At 44.1% G+C, this 20,230-nt stretch overlaps 1 protein-coding gene across 2 annotated transcripts in view; it reads left to right on the top strand.

Annotated features, from left to right (window-relative positions):
• The window catches only part of KIAA1217, a 695,304-nt gene that overhangs the window by 384,792 nt on the left and 290,282 nt on the right, over window positions 1–20,230 (top strand). The window lies entirely within an intron of this gene.

Here is a 20,230-nt window from a genome sequence, read left to right as displayed (position 1 = left end):
ACCCCTGCCCCCATACTGACTAAGCACCTTCCAAGGGCACAGTCCTCTACTCCAGTTTTTGGAGGGTTTAGCATGAAGCTGACACCCCTTCATCACCTCAACAAACTCAATGCACTGACTGCTGTCTAGGGCAGGCTTCCAGCAAACTGGGGGGAGGGGGGGGGGTCCCTTGTCAAAAGAGTGGGACTAATGGAAACAGGAAAGTTATCCCCATAACTGGGAGTATTAGACTCAAACCAGGAGCAGCACAAGATTTCCCATTTTCCTATTTATCTTCTTTACTAAGTTTTGAGCCCTAGCCTCACAGAGAGTCATTAAAACAAGAAGTAAATCACAGACATGCTGGTGAATCCCTCTCTTGGTTGGTGCAAGGGCAAAGAACATATTATCTCAGAAAAACATTATTTCTTTTATTACCTATAGAATGTAGTACTGCATAAATATGTGTAAAATATTTACCAAAATAGGTAATTCTGTTTGGAAAAAAGAGAAAAAGACGCAGTGCTGAAATAATGTTTTTCAAATCACTGACCTAAAAGCTTAACCTAAAATGAAAGAGGAGACCCTCAAATAGAAGTTCCTCTCCCAGTTTCTGTTCTCCATTTATCTCTGACCCAAAAGAGGAAAGTCTTTGCTAAAGAGTGAACTCTTGGGCCCGGCCGGGCGTGGCTCAGCGGTTGAGTGTCGACCTAGGATCCAGGCGATCAGGGTTCGATTCCCGGTCAGGGCACATGCCCGGGTTGCGGGCTAGCCGATCAGTGATCCTCATCATTGATGTTTCTATCTCTGTCTCTCCCTCTTCTTTCCTCTCAAATCAATAAAGATATATTTTTAAAAAAAAAAAGAGTGAACCCTTGGGATCACCATTTACCTAGGTGTCATTGTTGCAGAAGTTGTCACACTTTCACTGCGTACCCTGTAAAACCATAGGTAACATTCTAAAATTTGAGTAATAGTCATGCTCCAAGAAGATATGTCACGTGTTAATGCTGTAGTAGAAGGGATTCCAGTTGAAGTCAGTTACGGAACCAGGACACAACTCAGTTCCACAGTTTGGCTGGAAAATCAGCAGGCACCTTGCAAGTCTTCTTCCTTTGTTGTGACTATGTTATCTTATTATTCATAATTTATTTTAGTAAGTTGCCTGTACACAGGAACCTGATTAAAAACATCAGAGTACTAATTCACACTGCTGTTACCTGATTTACCAGCTTTAAGGAATGCCTTTTAACCCTCCATTTGAAAAACTAGGAAATCAACATACTCTAACTTTTCTCTTTTCCTTTCTACTTCCAGTTGTGTTAGCAATATTGTTATTTGTTCTCTTAGTTTTTTGTACTAACTGGGTTCTATCCTCAAGGCAGTCCTTTTACTCCAACTTTTCCAGTCCTCTCCTGGATTACTGGGGTTTGGTCTTCAATATTTCTTCAAATGATTTCACGGGAAGTATTTTCCTGACTTCTTAACACTGAATATCTTTTGCCTTTATACTTGAATGACAGCGCTGTGTGTAAAATTCTTGAGTCACACTTAGCATCTCTGAAGTCTTTGTACTATTACCTACTGCCTTCCAAAGTTGACTTTTTTCTTTTTATGATTTGACCTGTATCCATTTTTTCTTGGTTTGTATTTCAATCTGTAGATTCAAATCTTTTTACTTCAGAAAAGTTTCTTGAATTATCTTTGGATATAATTATACATTTTTCTCCTACTTGGTCTACTCCAGAGATGCCTATTATTTAGAAGTTGGATCTCCTTTGTTTTCTTCAGCTTTAAGTTTTTATCTATTCACATTTCACTCTTTTTTCCCCAGTTCATTTTCAGCTTCCTCAAGTCTACACTCTGAGATTTAGCTTCCAGCATCATCTCTCCTCCTCTTTTTCTGTTCTAACGTTGCCTCAGTTCTTTATTTTTGTGGCTTTAACACTTTACTCACAACCTCGATTTGCCAACCCAGCCAGTATCTATAGGATCTGTTCATAAACAATTTCTGAAAACCTAATCCCATGTTCCACTGTTTTTCCTAGCCTGAGCTTCCTCCCTTGACAAACACTATGGATTCACTGAGCCCCTTTCTCTTGTTCTTTGTTCTTTTATATTTGCTCACATAACTTTTGTACCTGATTGAGCTAACCATAATTAAGCTCCTCACAGTTTCTCCCTCTCCCCTACTTCCCAAGTCATCTATTTCCTTTCTCAGTGTGGAAGGTACAGCTTCTAGAAAATATCACTGTCTGTGTGTGCCTGTCTCCCTTCACTAATTAATACATTCTGTACTTTTCGAATGTTTCCACCTAGTTATGAAGTAACCCCTGTCAGCAGAGAAAAGAGAACAAGTACTCTTGGGAATTCAAGTGTGGGACTGAGGTGGGTGACTTCAAGCAATTTTTTTGAAGCCCAGCATTTTATCTTAAAAATAAGGCTACATTTTTATTCAACTTCATAATATCGGTGTTTGTTTTAACAGTTAAAGTGTTTTAAATTATCTATTAAATTACTTAATTTCCCCACCCCACCTCCCCTCTTGAGAAAAATAGAAGACTTGAAGCGATAAGCCGTAATAATAATGAGGTTTCAAGTACTTCCTAGCATGCCACTGGGGATTCTCATGGGTATAAATAACTCACATGTTAAACAGGGCCCCGAATTTGCATATCTGAGTCTCTGGCCTCTAGCATAGTAGCAGGTGCATATTTGGCATTCAGTAATTGTATGTGGAATTTACTGCAATTGAGGTTGTAAGATTTCTTTGCTACATTCAAAAGGCTGCTGCCTATTTTAGCTTATTTTTAGTGCATTCCAACTAAAACGCAATTGTTTTTTGTACTGAAAGATGGAGGTAAGGCCTTAAAGCAGGGGTGGAGAACCTTTTTTCTGCCAAGGGCCATTTGGATATTTATAACATCATTTGCGGACCATACAAAATTATCAACTTAAAAATTAGCCTGCTATATTTGGTCAAACATTTAATTAACTCACTCCTAATGTGATGGCTGGAACTGCTTCTCTTGGGTGAAGCCTTGGCAGGGCCAGACCAAATGATTTTGCAGGCCGCGTATGGACGTTCTCCACCTCTGCCCTAAAGAGTCGGCTGTAATGTATGTTTATACTGTGATGTCTGGAGTCAGCTATTGAAACAGGTTTTCTGGTCATCCCTTTCAGCCTCAAGGAGATCAGACACTTATTCTGAGCTCCAACAAAGGAGTACAGCAGACTGGGAGCAGGGGCTCTGCAATTGAACTGTCTGGTTGCAAACCCTGAGATCACCCCTGTTGCCTGTGAGCCTGCAGGCTTATTTGAGCTGTGGTCTCATTTCCTCCTCTGTAACATGGGGATGATAATTATACCTACCTCAGCAGGTTGTGGAGAGGAATAAATGATGCCGTCTATGAGAATGTTTGACATAAATCCTGAAACAAAGTACCCACCTATTAAATGACAGCTGTTCCTACTACTAAATGGTGGAATGAAAGGGTAAAGAGATCATAGGATGAGCCCAAATCGTTTCAAATACTTTGAAAATGTGACCCAGACACTAGGGGGCAGCTCCAGACAATAATTCATTGCCTTGGTGTAAAATTCCATAATTCCTACAATGAATATAATTATTAAAAACCTTCCCCGCACCCCCACCCACACCCACACATGCACATATACTCTTACCCAGAGATAGTAAAATAGTTAGTGGAGGAAGATTTTGCCTATAGGCCTTGTATTGCAGCCACTTCCCGTCCTTACTGTAAAGCCTGAGCTTCCCAAACAGCTTGGTGTGCATGGGTACTGAACCACCTACTCTAGGTAAAAAGCTAGCAGCATTGGATTCCCACAGAGCTTTAGAAGTTAGCTTTAGGGCCTTCCACAGCAAGGTTGACCAGAAGTTTCCTCTACCTCTCCCCTCCATGCATCCTGGGAGAGCCTGGCGCTATCTAGGGTTTCCAGACTTAGAACAAGCCTTTGAAGATGTCATGTTTAAGGGTAGGCAGGCTGCTGACTAGTTATTTTCTTAACATCATCCCATCTTTTGGCATCTACTCCAGGAAACACCAGCCAGAACTCTACAATTAGCTACCATATAAGTAGAACCCATAAGAAAGCAATGTATAATCTATATAAGTGAAGTGCTCTGAAGAGCTGATTTCATGGAGATGACAGGATAACAGGGATGTTGGTTTGCCATGCTGTCTTCTTAAAGAGTTATCAGGAAACCTTGCATCATAGAGTCTATTTTTTCATAGCACAGTTTTATTCTGTTTAATGTGATTTAAAGACTGGTATTTTTACCCAATTGATTTGGTCAGGAGTAAAAAACATTTAATGGGCAGAATAGGAGAGTTCTCCATTCAGGAGAGGTAGTTATGGTTTTGAAATTCCTGCAAAAGAAATCCAGATGAGGATCACAGACCCAGGCACTGAAGTAATATTGTGACCTTATTTCCAATGCCATCCCCACAGGTTAAGTGCCCAGGCTTCTAAGAGAAGCACATGAGACAGATGACATGGGGCTATGCTAGGGTCCTCCAACCAGAGCTAAAAGTCACCCCCAGATGAGGATTAGCATTATCTCTAGTAGACTGGAAAAAAGCATAGGGCCCAATGAATTCACTCTGTGTTTGTGACCAGAAGTAGTATTAACAATGGCCGGGGTAGTGTTTAGAGCAAGACCTGAGGAAGCTTACACTGCCAATAGCTAAAAAGCTCTGTATTCACATGGCCAAGACATGGAGACAACCAAAGTGTCCTTCGATAGAGGACTGGATAAAGAAGATGTGTTACATATATACTATGGAATACTACTCAGCCATAAGAAAAGACGAAATACTGCCATTTGTGACAGTATGGATGGACCTTGAAAATATTATGCTAAGCAAAGTAAGTCAGAAAAGCTAAGAACCATATGATTTCACTCATATTTGGGATATAAAACTGAAACTCATAAACACAGACAACAGTGTGGTGGTTGCCAGAGGGAAGGGGCAGGTATTAAAGGGTCAAGGGGGCCAAATATATGGTGATGGAAGATGATTTGACTTTGAGTGGTGAGCACACGATGCAATATACAGATCATGTATCATAGAAACGTACACTTGAAACCTATATGACCCTATTAACCTATGTCACTCCAATAAATTTAATAATAAAACAATTTAAATCCAAAAAATAAAAATAAAATTCCCTCAGGTAACTTTTTACTTGTCTCAGACAAATCTTGCAGCTCTGGTTTGAAAGGAATCCTGTGGGTTTATCTGGAGAGAATATTTGCCATGAAGCAGTAGATGTCTGACAACACATTTTATGCCAGTGTCCAATTTAAATAGCTGCTTAGCAGTGTCCCTCGTGGTCCAGATGCTGAGTCCTGTGCAGACAGGAGTAGGACTCACCACCTGTCTTGCTGAGTTATAAAGACAGCGCTAGAGACTTTATCTTCTCCACGGTCAGGTCGCATAATACTTACCTTCCTTTAGTGATAGGGGAGAATTCTCTAAACTGTTGCTATCTAACCTGAACCGAAACGATGGCTTACCTTGTCTCTCCTTGAGGAAATAAGTGAGCTGCTAGATGCGCTGATCCAGATAGCTTTATGTCAACAGTTGGTGAGAAAAAGGGTTTAAGTCCTAACATTTGAGGTGTTAGAGCAGATCTCAGCTCTCAACAAACACATTTGTATTGTCTTGGTGTTTTCTTCCAATTCAACGTTTTCTTAACCAAAAGAATAGTCACATGCATGCACTTTGCTTGTTGAATTAAAGAGAATTTAAAATACCTTGGTTTAAAAAAATGTGAGAGGATTATACCACATAAGAAATTCTAGCAGAGGCAACATAGTCTGGAGGTACTTTCCATGCTCTACAGTCTGTGAGTTTGAATCCCAGCTCCTCCCCTCCCTAGTCATGTGACTTTGTCCTGTTAATGAATGTCCTGTTTCTTCATTTGCAAAATAATAATGATAATAATGATGATAATGATGATAGCAGCACCTTCTTCCTAGGGTTGTAGTGAGAATTAAATATGAAAGCACGTGTAAAGAATTTAGAACAATGACTAACACATACTAGGCGGTGGTTTCTGGTTTCAGAAGGTTCCATATATAATATTATTTTTCCTACCCAAATTCTGAGCACATTAAGAGGTAAACAAAAGAGTAAGAAAGAAAGACACTAAAATAACAGCCTGTTTACTGATAAACCCAATGCTGAAATACTTAGGGTTAGGGCAACAGTGGGCTGCACCCCAGAATTAAGCTCACTTTCTCACCAATGCCAGACACCCATGGACCACTGCAGCCTCTCTCCCAAATGGGGTCCCAATGAGGGAGAGAAGAGGGGGAATGGGAATTGCACTGGGCCTACCATTCCTCTCTTGGAAAGGGTAAGGGGTAGGGCAGAGGATTGGGGAAAAATCTTCCTTCTGGAAAATCAAAGGAAGAAGTGCTTTCCTGACAAAGCGATTGCTCTTTGAGAGCAGTTATAATTAAACTGTGGGCACTTCATGCTTAACCCACATCATTACGTAGTTGACCTGGAGCACAGGAGGCCCTCCACAAATGCTTCTGAAGGAAGGAGTTCGATATATTTTGCTGTTTGTTTTCATTAAAAATCATCTCCAAGGAGACTGTAACTAACTTGCCAACCTTTCTATGACACTTGTCTGCCAATCTCGGCCTTTATTTTCACTCTCTACTCAACTCCCAACCCAGGTGTCCGTAGAGCTCACATCCTTTGCACAAGAAAACTGTCCTGATTTTATACACCTGTTCATTCTCTCCAGGCATCTCATCCTTCCATGCTCCTCAGTGCCCTCTGCATTGTGGGCTTCACACCATTTTTCCAGACTTTGCAACATTCCTCAGACTTTGCAGAGGGCAGAAGGCGGCACTGGGTGTCTCAGGGAGACCAGAGCAGAAGTGGGGACTGATCAATGGGCCTCTCTGGATCACACCCTCTCCACTCTTCACAAAAGAGTGCTTCTACCCCAAAATGGGTGAATTTACTATTTAATTCAATTCAACAAACAATTAACAAAACTAGAGGCTAAGGAGAATGATGTGGGTCCTCCCCCTCACCCCTCCCTGCTGAGTCACCCTGGGTGGGCTGAAGACCTCTGGGCAGGCACTTCCCAGGAGCATTCTCTCCAGGTTGGGTGAGTGCTCCTTCCTCTTATTCCTTCAGGCCTCAGGAAAGTAAGAATCCTAGCCCCACTGCAGCCTCCACTGTGACATGTTCTGAACCCCGCCCACCCCTATGGGAACACTCAGCTCCCTTTATTAAACTCCCTTCAATTGTTAGTTCAGGGTGCCATCTCTTCTTACCCTGGGTCCTGCCTAAACATTAGGCAGATGGCCCAGGAACATTTGTCCCTGTTTTTATTTGTTTATTTTTTTAATATTTATTGGTTTTAGAGAGAGGAAGGGAGAGGAGAGAGATAGAAACATCAACGATGAGAGAGTTGTCATTGATTGGCTGCCTCCAGGATCAAGCCTGCAACCTGGCCAGGTGCCCTGACCGGGAATCGAACCCCGATCTCCTGGATCCTAGGTCTATGCTCAACTGCTGAGCCACACCCGGCCGGGTGTCCCTGTTTAAACTGAAGCTCGAGTTGTCCTTGGATGAAGGCTCTGGGCCTGTGAGCTGCCCAGTCCAAGGCCCCTGGCACACAGGCCTTTATACAGGAGCCAGCCAGTGAATCTGCCCTGCCCTGAAGGCCCTCTGGGTATTCACCATTGGAATGAGGGATAAAGGTTTTATTCTGGGGCATCCACCAACCAGAAAGCCAGTAAAACCAGAAGGGAGGGTGGAGTCAGGGAGTGGCAGAGCCAGTAAGGTGATGAGTGAAATGCTCCCAGGGAAGTAGGCACTTTAGAAAGTCTGATGGTAGCTTATCACCAAGTGAGTGTTCTCCTTCCTGGGTAGGTCAGGAGGAGTACGGGAGGAGAGGGAGACGGCGATAAATGTGCCAGGAAGAGAACAATGGGAGATTGTTTTTTCAATAAAGAACTAGACCTTTGCTGGCTATTATTTTTAAATATATATGTGTTGTGTTTCTGCTAGGAGCTAGTCTGTGCTAACCATAGAGGACACAGAGGTAAGTAACAGGATCTAGTGCCCGCCCTCAGGGGCTGGAAATCTAGTGCAGTAGTTTCCAACCTTGTCTTCACTCTCCTATAATGACCCCTCCTCCCAGGTGCTCCAAATATGTCCCCTCCCTCTGGTCCCCACTGAGAATCATCCATCCCAATGAGTGTACACACTTACTATGCAGTGCTAAACAGGCCTGATAAATGCCACGCCACACAGGTCCACGGGGCCCCACAGGCCCTGAAGAGGAAGCAAGAGATGACATTCACCCAGGACCTTGAATAGAGAGTGTGATACAGGTGGAGAAGGGAATAGAGGAGGAGCAATCCAGATGGGGAGGTGACATGAGCAAAGGCAGAAAAGTGACTGTCACCTGAAAGACAAGTGTCTCCATGCCCCATGCAGGAGGGCTGCCAGACTTAGCAAATAAAAATAAATTTTCTTCCAAATTGGGGCAGACTTATATTAAAAAATTATTCATTGTTTATCTGAAACTCAAATTTTACTGGGCTTCCTTCATTTTACCTGCCTCTCCTACTTGCAGCACAGGGCCTCTGAGCACACTGGCTGCTCTAAGGAGCATGTCCAGCCTCACAGCTTCTTAGGAAGGTCTGGTTAGCCAGTCTTGGGAAATTTTGCTGATTGTTTTCTGTTCTGATTTTTAAATGATTATTAGCTAAAAAGGAAAGTATTACCAAAAGTGGATATTTCAAATTGCTCCGGGGTGAAATTCTCCCATCATACCAAGATTGGGGCTATTAGTATATAAATGCCTACTCACGAGTTGTACACCAGAAACTAATATAATATTGGAAGTCAATTGTAATTTAATAAATTAATTGATTTAATTAAATCACATCCACACACAAACTAATAATGCTGAGGATGCTACATAGGAAGCATGGGAGTTTCCACCCTGGGAAGGGCCAGGCAGACATCCAGGAGCAGGCTTTTGACTCTCTTGCCCTCTAGTGGCTGAATGCCTGAACAAGGGTTTGAGTTCCTACTGGTTACAGTCTCTCATCCCCATGGAGTCCTCCACTGCTCTAACTCTGCAGTAAATGACATAATTAAGAAAGAGGTAGGAATGTTCAGGTACAGACAGATCATAAGCTCCAAAGCCAGCCTGAGAGGTGCTGGGATCCAAGGGAGAGAGGTAGGATGCTGTGCTTCTCTCTTGTAGCCTCCTGTTTCCTCCTGGGGGAGGCTTCAGACTCTGGGGATTGATTCTGTCCAAGGGTACCTTTCCTTTCATTCATTTATCCAACAGATATTTCTGGAGTGTCTACTAAGGGCCAGACACTGTGCTTAGCACTAGGCATAACATCTGACATATTTCACTATGATTTGGAGTTAAACCAAAACGTTTGCACAGAGTTCTAGAGATTGTACCCAAGGTGAACTGAATACACTGCTAGGCACAGGAATTTTAGAATTGTAAAAGGATCTACCTGAGTAACACATTTTTAGCTGAACTCTAATTTTTCTGCCACATCCTTTCTTTATAACTTATACATACAGCATCTTTTTGATCAATGGCCAGTAGACTTCTTGACAATCATTTCTAATTTGGCACACAGTAATCAATCAGATCACATATAATACAAAACTAATGCTATGTGAAGTGCCTAGAGCTATTCCTAACTTTATGAAAAAAGAGGGTCTTGGCAGAATGTTGACTTTTTTTCTTTGCCTGGAACATGTGATGCTGAGTTACTGGCACTGAGGGAATGTACCAGCAGAATTCTATTAGAGCAATGAAGCTGTTCTGGAAATAGCCGGGTCTATTTGTGGTGGTTCTGAACAAACTAAATCAATGTAAAAACCTAGGTGGGATATGATATGTCACCTGAGTTTGTCCAGCTGTACAGGGTCATCTGCCCAATTTACGCTACCCCTCATTCAACTCATCTCTACACCATGCCAATTTTATTTAATTTTTCTCAACTCTGTGTAGTCTTTTTTAAAAAACTTACTACCTCTTTAGTTTAGATTCTGACACCTTTGTTCCTGAACTATTGTAATAGGCAGTTTAGTGTAGTCCCCTTTCCTGCTTCTGCCAAATTCATTCTCCGCACAGATTTATCTAAAACACAAATATGATAATGTCACAGCTGCTTCTATCCTCTGCATGGCTCCACAATGCTTACAGGAAAAGGTCAAGCTTTCTGTAACTGAATGCATGGGACCGCCACCTGTCCAGCTGCATTCACCATCAATCCATCATTCCGCAATCCGCACAACATGTCCCTGCTAGGGCCTTGCGGGCGCCCTGAATTGGTTTGTAGACCTGTTAAATGAGTATCTAAATATCTAAATCTACTTTTGTGCAGGTAGCCCTGAGGTGACGAAATCTCATTCTAGACATGTTATGAATCTGTGCTGACTGGGTTTTAGGAGTCCCATTAGCAGTGAGTAATGCGTTTATCAGATTGAAGAGGCTTCCTACCCTTTCACCCTCCACCCTCCCGCTGTGCAGGATTCTCTAGCTAATTCTCTTTGTGTGCCCAGGGTTTTGATGTTAACATAGAGTAGAAATGCTTTGGTTATAAAGGTCTGTTCTTTTCTTATTTTTTTTGGAAAGGTTACTAATGAGGTAGGGTGGGTATCCCCAGTCTTTCTAACTGGGGAGCAAGATCTTCCGCAGCAGATGCTTCCTACAGTGTCTAAAATTTCTGCGTGTTCTAATTTTCCAACCAGTCTTGCAAACCTAATACCACTGGGCATGCCTCATTCAAATCTATTCTTGATATTTCTATTATGTTTAGATTACTGAGGTCACTGCATTTTATTTTCTTTCAAAGCACTGCAAGCATGGAAGAAAAGTGCCCAAATAAATTCCTTGTGAAGTAGAGAGGGAATAGTTACCCTGATGAACACTAAGGGATTTTGCTGCTCTATACAGCAATGTCATTTTCTATTTAGGCCCAGCAGCTTTAGTCACATGTCCAGGTTCCTCGGGATCGTGACTCCCTTGGGGACGATAAAGGTCGGTTTATCAAGTCATAACCAAGATTGATAGAACTATTGCATTCTACTTATTCACTTACCACACTTATATGCACTTCCAATGTGCCAGGCACTGTTCTCTTATCTTCACAACAACCCTATAAGATAGACGCTATTATTGTTTCCAGTTTATAAGTAGGAAACTAAAGTACCTTGCTGAAGTTTGCACAGCAGGCAAAAAGGTGGAGCAGAGACTCGGGCTGGGATGCAGAGCCTATGCTCTCTCCAGCTGACAGAAACGGTAGGAGCTCAAGGTGGCTGCTACCATGTGGTTCCCCTGCCTTAGAGCTCAGTCTGCTCTCCGCTCAGCCTCTGTGTAAAGGTGAGGCCTCAAAATCCACAATCTGTAGCCTTGTATGTGTAGTCAGCAGTCACATGAAGAAGGAAGACCAAGAGTAAAGCATAGCTCGCGCTCTCCTCCCTCCCATTAGCACAGCTGGGGCAGCAGATGGAAGAGCCGCTCAGGGGAGGAAGGGGCCCCGGCACGTGTTACCTGGCCTTACTAGTGTGAGCCTGGATTGTCTGGAAAAGCTGTTGTAGGAGGGCTAGAATATCGTGTTATAGTTGAGAGAGAGGTTCAGAGTGTAGCCTGAAGTCTTCATTTTACAGATGAGAAACCCCAGGGCTCAGAGAGGTTAATAACCACTCGTCCCAGATCACACAGCTCAAAAGTGAGCGTGTGGTTGCATCCGTGTAAACTGAGAACTTGAATAAAACAGCACTTTGTGAATTACTGTCTTCCCTCCTCTCTTCGGTTATCTTTGGATTTCTTGTTCACCAGGCCACATTTGTTGGTTTTTATTTTATTTTATTATTTTATTTTATTATGTTTTAATCTTCACCTGAGGATCTGTTTCATTGTTTGGGGGGAAAGAGAGAGAGAGAGAGAGAGAGAGGTGAGAGAGGAACATCAGTCAGTTGCCTTCCATACATGCCCCAACTGGGGATCGAACCTGCAACCTTTCAGTGTACAGGAGGACGCTCCAACCAACTGAGCCACCCAGCCGGGCTGTTGTCTATTTTATTGGATAAACATAGATACTAATGTGATCATCTACATAATTCCTGTAGGATAGTGACTCAAATTTGTGCGTAATGAGTGAGCTTTAACTTGCGAGAACATTTAAGCCAGGGTGGGAGGTGGCAGGCCCCTGCTCCTGTGAGCACAGACCGAGAAGAGGAAGGGCCAATGGGGGGCGCTTTCCCCGACTGCGGTAGCTTAGGCACAGCGCCTCACGGCCCTGCTGCTCACCTCCCTCACCCCCCTCCCTACCACCATTCAGTTTTGTGCCAACAGAGTCACTTTCCCAAAGCACAGGTCTGGCCCACTCATTCCTTGTTGCTTACCAGATCCAATTTAAACTCATTTGAAATACCAGAATCCTCAAAATTGGCCCTTCTTTATCAATCTGCCAATCCTCATCACCACCATAACTTTTTAAAAATGTTTTTACTTTCTGCTGTTATTTCCCATCCCCGTCCTCCACCCCCACCCCACAGTCCCCACCACACACACCACACACACTCTCTCCAGGCACTGGCTATTGTGCTTGGGGTTCCCTGGGTTGAAATGCTCTTTGCCCAGTGAATCACCTGGTGAAACTCTATTCACTCTTTGAGAGCACATGTCACCTTCTCTCCCAAGCCTTTCTTGTTCTCGATAAATGCGCTGGCTCAATCTTCCTTGCTCTTTGTTTATATCTCCATTAGAACTCTTCTTTCTCTAAGTGAACATAGATAGTATCTACCTAATCCATCGTTTCATCAGTTTTTCATTAATCCCACCAAGCAAAAACATTCACTCAGCATCCTGGCATGTCAAGGGCTGTGATAGGAGCCGGGGATTCAAAGATGACTAAAGCTATTCTTGCTCATCGGAGAGCTCATAATCTAACGACAAGCCCGCATATAAGCAAAAAAGTACTGTGCTGGCGTGATACCTGTTCACACACCTATGGCTTGTCTTATCAATTCCAGCATTCGGAGCATCCACCAATGGCAAATTAGTGCTCAATAATTTTCTGAACAAATGAAGGTGTGCATTAATGATGGGACAGGCGGATTAGTCATTTTTAGTTTAAGCCAGTATTCCAGACTGCAGCTTCTTATGAGGCAATTTTAAGAGTTACATGAACAAAACATTTAATTTTTAAAAAAGTTTTGTATTTACTATATTGTATGTAAGAAAACATATAATTATTTATCAAACCCATACTTTTTTGTTGTTGTTTTTTTGTTTTTTCTTGCTTGTTAACCCTTACTGGAGGATTTTTTCATTGATTTTTATTTTTATTTTTTATTATTTATTTATTTATTTGTTTAATATACCTTTATTGATTTCAGAGAGAGGAAAGGAGAGGGAGAGATAGAAACATCAATGATGAGAGAGTCATTGATCAGCTGCCCCCTGCATGCCCCTGACTGGGGATCGAGCCCGCAACCTGGGCATGTGCCCTGACCGGGAATTGAACCCTGATCTCCTGGATCCTATGTTGACGTTCAACTGCTGAGTGTCGCCTGGCTAGGCTCCATTGATTTTTAGAGAAAGTGGAAGGGGGGGAGGGAGGGAGGAAGAGAGAGAGAGAAAAAAAAAAGTCTGAGAGACACACACTGACTGGTTGCCTCCCTCAGGGGCTCCCACAGGAGCCCACCAGGGCGGGGGAGTGAGCCTACAACCCAAGCCCATGCCCTTGACAGGGAATCTAACCCACGACCCTTTGGTGTTGGGGCCGATGCTCTAACTAGTCAGGCACACCTGCCAGGGCATCAAACCCTTACTTTTGACAATATTATGGATATGAAGTCAATAGACCCACATAGGCTGAGTTGTTGTTTATATGAGGAAGTAGAGAGAAGAGGAAATGGCTTTCCCAGGCCTCCTGAGCAGCTGGACTTGGTTCTTTGACATATAGGAAAGAGCAGTGGCTGCATGAGGATGACAGCAACTCGGGGACACCAGCAGGGATCTGTCCTTGTCCCTCATTCCGCTGTGCCACGGCTGCCTGCTTCTTCCTCGGCCTGCTGCTGCCCTCGCTCTCTCTGCCTCATGCATTTGCTTGCTGTCTCTGTGAGTCTCAGCTTTTGCCTACCATACTGCCTGTTTGGAGTGACAAACTGAACCCAGTTTTCCCAGGACTTTCCTGGTTTTAGCACCAAAATTTCTGCATCCTGGGAACACCCAAAGTCCTAAGCAAATGGATCTGTTGGTCACCCCTACTCGCATCATTTTCCCATACATCTCATTCAGATTCTGTAAGAAAGAAGAGGGAAGATCTGACTGGGTCTCTTAGCCTGTCCAGCCCAGAGCACCTGCGCTCTCCCTCCCACCTTCAAGCTGATCCCTACAGACAGGACCAAGGTGAGGCTTGGGGTGGCACAGAGCAGCTTCTCCAGCAGTTTCCTAAGAAGGGGCCTGTGAGCAGGGCAAATCTGGAAATATTACCAATTCCTCTCTGGTCCTCTGTCACTTTGTACACTGGCTTGTCACTGACCAAGGTCCTGGGGTTCTTATGCACACTGGATGGGGTGTATGTGGAATGGGGAATGTGTTTATGTGGGAAGCCGGTTGAAGCTATTCTTTAGCATGTCCCCCTTTTCACTTTTGTGAATTCAGTCACGTACACAGATTACACTCCTAATATTGTGTTAGGGACACCTTGGCCTAACCTCTAATCAAACTTTATCTCATTCAACCTTGCCCAGTCAAGAAACTATTACCTTTGCAAAAGGGGGTAAAGAAAGACAGCGTAATTTGGGAAATTATGAGTGTTAAGATCTAGTAGCACGTGGACAAATACAAAATTCTATGTGGCTAAAAGTCAGAGAAGCTGAGCCATAGAAGAGTAGGTCAATGCCGGGGAGGGCGGGGTGTCTTCTTCTACCTGCCCAGCTTCAGCACCCACCCTCCCTCTTGGCTCCATCAGTAAAGATGTTTTTCCCATCTGCAAGGAACAGAAGTTCTCCCCTCCCCTTAAATTCTGTGGACTGGAGTCGGGAGAGAAAAATGAACTCACTGCAAAAATACTTAAGTTCAGAAGCACATGATTGGTTTTCAAGAACTGACGATAAAACTAGAGGGTGCGTGGATGTGATAGAGAAGCTGGAGAGCAGAGGTTCCAGGTGGGACGGTGCTGCTGTTACCCCCACACATGCAGAGCCTCCGCGCCCTTGGTGCCATCTGCCCCCATCCCCACCTAAGGAGCCCCCGCACCCTAAGAGCCCCCCACCCATGCACTCAGAACCTCCAGTGCCCAAGGAACCCCCAGCCCTTGCGGCGCCCACAGAGTACGCTCCCGGTGCGGGGTGACACGGCCTGCACGGCCCCTTCTCCTAGGCCCTGCTCACAGCCTCCTGCGGGTGAAAGGGGAGGCAGTGAGCTTCAAACGACCCTCCCATTCGCTGTTGTCTGTGTCCCCCTTAAAAATAAAGTAAGTACGAGGCTATTACTCACTAAGGCTAAGAACTGAAAAAAAAGTGAAAAAACAAACAAAAAAAACCCTAGATGAATTATTGAAACAAAGTCTATTTTAGAGTTTATTTGTCAGAAAAGCGTATAGAGGCCATCAGTCCAGTTTCAAATGAGTTTCCCCTGCCCTGGTAGGGAAGGTGAGGAGCTCTGAGTTCTAGAGCTGGGGCTGGAGGTGAGCAAAGGCTCTGGAGGAAGCAATAACACCCCCTCACACACCTTCCACCCCTCCGGACCCCAGGAGGCATGACAAAGACCTCCCTTTCTGCTGGATCAAGGTCACCCCCAGGGCCCATTTCTCAGAGCACGCAGCTCCCACCCCTGTGCTGCACCAGCACCACCACATCCAGCCTTCATGCCTGTACCCTGGCTCATCTCCCAGGCTCTTCCCCTCATTGACCATGTCCAGGTTCCTCTCCAGCATCAGTGACGGCTGATCACAGCCTCCTCTCCTCAGGGAAGCCCTGCCCACCTGGGAGGTTCATGGCATTACAGAACCAGCGCACAGGCCAGCACACACCACACACAGCACACACCACGTCTCACTGAACAGAGAAGCGCTGATGCCTGAAGCCGCACAGCTTGTACAGCAATGCCCCCCAAATAGTACTAGACCCAATTCTGTGGTTGAGAAGAGAGGGATTTTAGAAAATAGGCATACCCTTTCCTTAACCTTCCCTGACTTTGTTCTGCATTTCAGCATAGCAAAGGGAATTAGAATAATTGAGGGGTCCCCTAGACAGTTGTGAGAAAAGAAGATAAAAGATCCTAAGTAGTCAACGAGTGTAACAGAGTGAAGGCTGATTGACTAGGAGATGGTAGAGATGGAAGCGTGACTCGAATTAACTCTCTAGACCTCAGTTTGCTCATCTGCAAAATGCGGGCAGGAAATTGGAAGATGTGAACCACATGGTCCCAATTTCATGGCTCTGCAATTTGTTCTCCTTGGTTCTTGGGGCCCCTGCACAGCTCCCTGCAGCTTTGAGGGAGGGCATGTGGAGAAGGGCATGGGCAGAATAAAAGGCCAGGGAAATCCCTTCTGGTGAGGCTTCATCAAATACTCTCTTCCAAGGGTTCAGCGAGGGTGCAAACAGGGTGCTCGTGTCTGTGGAAGTTCTCACATTTTCATGCATTCTACTCTGGGCCTTTAGGAACTCTGTGAAACATGTTATGGTTTAGCTCGCTCTGGGATATATAAGTTGCAATTTTTACTTATATGTCACCCCCTGGCCCTGGCCGGTTTGGCTTAGTGTTTAGAGCTTCAGCCAGTGGACTGAAGGGTCCTGGGTTTAATTCCTGCCAAGGGCATATACCTCAGTTGCAGGCTCCATCCTGGTCCTGGTAGCGAGCATGCGGGAGGCAACCATTTGATGTGTCTCTCTCACATTTGTGCCTCTCTCTCTCCCCCTGCCCCCCTTCACTCTCTCTGAAAAGCAATGGAAAAAATGTCCTCGGGTAAGGATTTAAAAAAAAAAATCGCCACCTGGAATCCAGACTTGGTCTGTGGTGACCAGGAAGCAGAGCTGAGCATGGATTTCTCCCCGACGTGCCGCACACACGGCAGCTCCAGCTCCAGTGTTTTGCAGGCGTGGTCTTTGCTCTCTAGCACCTTCCAACTTAAAGGAGATAAAAAGAAACCCAGATAAAAATGAACATCAATGGATTCTCTTGAAAAGAAAGCAGATATGCTTAAAGTATTAACACATTGGCTCTAAATGTAGTTCATATTTATAACTGCATGAGGAATTTGTATGGGGTGTGGGAAGAAAGTTCCAAGACTTCAGAATGGAGAGACTTGAGCGGTGGGGGCTCGGGTTCACCTCACTTCTCTTGGCTGGGCGGCTTTCCTTGGAGCAGCTGGGATTTTAAGGACTGCAAGTAAGAGCAGGAAGATTGGTTACCTTCTGGAGAGAAAGCTCAAGATAGAAATGGTGGCTTGGTTCCCTCCTGGTCCCACAGAAAGGAAAATTCTGTTTTGATGGATGAATCATACAGAATATCATACTGTGGAATTTGTGTTTTCTGATATGAAATTGTTGGTGAGGCTTGTCATGCAGCTCTAATGAGGTTCACACCTTTAATTCATGCTTATATTTCTCTGATGAGGTCTGCGTCGGGAAACTCAGACAGCACTGTTATGCTCATTTCACATTTGGAAACTTGAGGAGCGCCGGGGCTTATCTTGGACTACACATAGGTGGCCATCTGTGCTGGTCTGCCAGGAACAGCCATGGTTTCTGCATCTTCTTACTGTAATTATGAATAGTATCCCCGTTCTCTGTCACTAGTCCTTTGGTTTACATTTAAGTATAAGGTCACCCTAGCCAGCTGACACACTGCTGGCAGAACTAGGACTGAAGACACTCCAATTCAATCACCAGATCATCCATTTAAGGAAATGTTTTCCCAGTTGTCAAAAGTCTTTAATTAGTGACTTGCAGGGTGACATACAGCAGCGTGTCCCTTAGAAAGGAGACATGGAACACATCAGTCCTGAGGCCTCTGAGTGAAACATTTTGCTTTTGTTAGTTTTTTACTTTATTTTGCTTTGTTTTTATTTCACGATTATCAGTGCCTTTGGAAATCACATTTTATGACTTCGGCAAGCATTGATTATTTCTTTTGTGTCCTGATGGCAAGTCATTTTTAAGCTCTCTTGTCCTTAAGGATTTAAAATAAAAAAAGCTGATACATATCAGGGTAATTCCACATATGTTTGGTTCTAGCAATGATTTCTCTCTTGAAAAACATACAAAAATGAGGTCGACATGCTTTCCACAGCCCTGTAATTAAACTGACCTGCTGAGAAGTCATACGTAATAGTTTATGATTCTTGTGATTAAGGCCCATCATGACTGATGCCCCCTTAAGATTTGTTATCAAAACTAACAGGGACCCAGTCCTGTAATAGGTTAGCTCTGGCGGCAAAATCACCATCTTTCATCCCATCACTTGTCTTTCCTTTTAAATGACACTTTTTTGGTGTGTCAGTTCATTTTGAGTCATGAATTGCCAACATATGGAGCCATTAACCAAGAAATAGTCTTGCACATTCCCTGGGTAACAGAAGTGGGGTTGAGAATTTAGCCCCCAGTATTGTTATTGTAGCTCTCTGTATAACTGGAGGAAAACAAAATTTCAAGTTCTTCCCTCTTCCCTTATGCCTCTCACAGCAAATTTCAAAAGATAGCAGTAGTCAGATTGTTTGTAATGGCATTTTTTAAACCCAGAAATTACATTAAACCAAAAAGCATGGTGTACTTCAAATAGTGTTTCTTCCAGAAAACATCTCCACAGTAACAGCAAGACAGTAGGATTTTTCATGAAGATCTGAGTGGACTGCAGAGTTCAGTTACTGTTTTCCAGAGACCCTTCTCAAAGAAACTGACATTCAGCAAAAAGTGTGCTTTGGGGAGAGATGTATGGTCAGTGTGTCAACGGCATTAATACAGAGCCTTCTGAAATTGTTTTCAGTTCCTGTACGCAAGGAGGAAGAACAAAGGGCTAGTAACTAGTCCAAAAGAAACTTTCCCCCATAGAATGGTCAGGAAGTTGAACTATTCAAGAGAACATGTTGTACTGTAATATATGTCTCGATTTCATGGTCCTTGATGATTTATGTCAATTAGCTTTACTGGGAGTGCCTTTCTCTTTTGTGCATTCCACACAGAATTCGGCTTGGAGGAATGTCTACAGAGGAGGCAGTCTGCTTTGCCCCTGGGGGAGGAGAGGGTCCCAGCAGTTTGAACACATGGGCCACTGAGAGTGGCTTGGGCTGCCTAGAAACTAAACGGAGTTCAGAACTAATGGGATAGCTGACCCCATTATGCCCATATGGGGATCAGCAGGGCCCCTGAAGGGCTGCCTTCACACTTTCCAGACAGCCCCAAGAAGGTATAATGTGCTTCTAAAAATGGATTGAGCTGGTTAGGAACAGCCCTTCCCCTTGGGGTCAGGGCAGGGTGCTATCTGTTGTAGGTGCACTCTTATCGCTTTTATTCTGGAGGTTTTGTCTCTGTACTGTGTCAAGTGACAGGTAGAAGCTGCTAGGAGCAGGCTGTTCACACACCTAAGCAAATCGGGCTGGTGTTGAGCCCCAAGCCCAGGAACATCTGGTTTAGACTGACACTCGGGGGTTGCAACTTCTCTCTCTCTCTCTGTCTCTCTCTCTGTCTCTCTCTCTGTCTCTCTCTCATCAGACCCCCATCCTTTCAGACATTAATAATTTGAAGACAAATAACAGCTATACAAGGATCAGAATAATCTGGACCTGGGGACCTGAACACAGATCCTGCCTGAACCCAAGGACATAGTAAGATTAAAACAAGTTTCATCTGGCGTTTGCCTGCGGGCCACCAGCACAGAAACTGTGAAAGATTAGTTCCTCTTTAAAGCAAAGATTACCTACTAATTCCATTGTAAAATCATGGAGACCTTGAGTTATCTGCCCTGTCAACCCAGCTGAATGTATGCATTCAAGCTGCCAGGCGTGGCTGTAACTTTCTGGAAAATTCACCGCATCTTAACTTTAAGGGAAGTCCTGTTAGCAGTTGGGGGGGGGGTCTCTTCTTCCCTTCCCAATGTGAGTTTAGCTCACTCCACTTTCCTTTTGGTCTATATCCTTTGCCCTTTAGGGGCTTCCGCATCTTTTTGTCCTAAATGGCCAAAATATGTCCCCCACAGT

Source organism: Miniopterus schreibersii, assembly GCF_964146895.1.
Source record: "Miniopterus schreibersii genome assembly, chromosome: 1".
In the NCBI taxonomy this organism is placed as follows: Eukaryota; Metazoa; Chordata; class Mammalia; order Chiroptera; family Miniopteridae; genus Miniopterus; species Miniopterus schreibersii.
This window is presented reverse-complemented; position numbering and strand designations above follow the sequence as displayed.